The sequence below is a fragment of the Triticum dicoccoides genome, chromosome 4A (assembly GCF_002162155.2).
Source record: "Triticum dicoccoides isolate Atlit2015 ecotype Zavitan chromosome 4A, WEW_v2.0, whole genome shotgun sequence".
Classification (NCBI taxonomy): domain Eukaryota; kingdom Viridiplantae; phylum Streptophyta; class Magnoliopsida; order Poales; family Poaceae; genus Triticum; species Triticum dicoccoides.
In genome coordinates, this window is record NC_041386.1 from 418607169 (window position 1) to 418609387 (window position 2219).

Here is a 2219-nt window from a genome sequence, read left to right on the forward strand (position 1 = left end):
ACGTAAGGAACGCAAAAATCCGAGAACATAACACCGATATGACGGAAACTAGGGCGGCAAGAGTGGAACAAAACACTAGGAGAGAGGCCGAGCCTTCCACCCTTTACCAAGTATATAGATGCATTAAGATAACATGGCAATATAATGATATCCCAACAAGTAAATAAATGTTCCAACAAGGAACGGCCTTCAATCTTCACCTGCAACTAGCAACGCTATAAGAGGGGCTGAGCAAAGCGGTAACAAAGCCAATCAACGGTTTGCTAGGACATGGTGGGTTAGAGGATTGACATGGCAATTTGGGAGGCTTGAAAGCAAGTGGTAGGCATCGTAGCAATGGCATAGCAAAAGAGCGAGCAAACTAGCATAGCAAAGATAGTAGTGATTTCGAGGGTATGATCATCTTGCCTGCAAAGCTGTCAGAGTTGACTGGATCCTCGAAAGCAAACTCAACGGGCTCCTTGTTAGCGAACTCGTCTCCCGGCTCTACCCAAACAAGACAAACAAGCAACAAGGACACAATCAACCACGTGCAAACTCAAACAATATGATGCCAAGATGATATGCTATGCGGGATGCAATGCGGGATGCAAAATGCAAGATATGACAGGAAATGCATGAACCTGGCCTCAACTTGGAAATCCAAGTGTGCCACTGGAAAGATGAGATGAAATCGCTTGAAAACGATATAAAGAACGCCGGAATCGGAGTTACGGTTTGGAAATGGCAAGCGATTAAAAATGACACCGGTCTGCGATTTACAGCAAGTAGGCATCTAAATGCAATGAGATGAACATGCTAAAGCACCCAAACATGACAACAAAATACATGGCAGGGATGCATATAAGATGCTTAACAAAAGTCTAACACTGAGCTACGGGCAATTCATCCACAAACAGGTTCAAACAAGCATGGCAAAAATGCATATGACAAACAGATCTCAGACTTAGTGAAATTAACACTTGTCTGGAATTTCAGATCAGGTAGCCCTCTTCGGAGCAGCAAAACTACGTGCTACAGGATCTGAACATGGCAAAGTAAAGCATGGCATGGAGTTACTCAAAGAGCTTAACAAAAGTCCCTTAGTGACCTTGAGCCAAAAGGGATCAGAAAATACAATTGCAAGCACGCGAACATAGCAAAAACATAATCAGTTTTCATACTTAGTGAAAACTGGAGCAAGCTGAAATATAGCTCAAGTAGGCATGTTTACGAGCTCGATGCACTCACTACGGTGCAAGTCATGGAAAGACAAGCTTACACCCATCAAGAAGGCACAAAATGCAAGCTAGACATCACCGGCAAAATTGCAAACAAGTTGACAATCTACCCAGATTCACAAAGTAGCAAAAGTAGAGCTCGATTGACTCAAGCTAAGGTGCTCCATAATTGCAAACAAAGACATGGATGGATAGAGCACTACAATATTAACAAAACATCCTTACTGATCATCCTCAAAAGAGGCACGGATCACTAGGAAACAACAAGAACATATGGCATCATGAGATAAACAGCTGCAGGACTTAGTGAAATTACTAAGTCCCTGAAAACAAAATTAGCAAGTGCACCACTTTGTAAGCTTGCACAAGTCACCACACACATCACAAAAATACATGGGTTGCACCTCTGGAAAGATGACAAAACCCTTAACAAAACACATGTAGAGCATCAGGGCATAGCATGCACACATTAATCATGGCAAAAATGACAAAAACCTAAACGGAGCGGCAGATCTAACAATTATCTCAAGTATCCCTCTTCTAACAGCATTTCGGGCATCAAGATGAGCTCAAATGAAAATGATGCAATGGAATGAAATGATATACTCTCTGAGATGAACATTTTGATATGCTATATGCATGAATCAGAGCTACGGATGCAAAGTTACGGGGCTAGGAAGAAAGGCACATGGATCTGGAATTCTGGGACTTAGGAAAAATTCAACCTCCGGATTAGGGTTTTCACGGATTTCAAAGTTGGCCGGAAACACTGTAGCGGCCGGAGTCTCGGCGGAGATGACCGGATCCGAGGCAAGAGGGGTCGGGGGCGCCGGATCCCTCGCCGGAGTTGCGGTGGGCGGCGGCTGGAGGCGGCGGGCGAGGTGGCCGGAGTCGGCGTGCGGCGAGGTGATGCAGACGGCGGCGGGGTCGGCGGCCGGAGCAGAGCAGGTGCGCCGGCGTGGAGGAGGAAGGCGGGGCGCGCGGGCGCGAGCCTCTGGC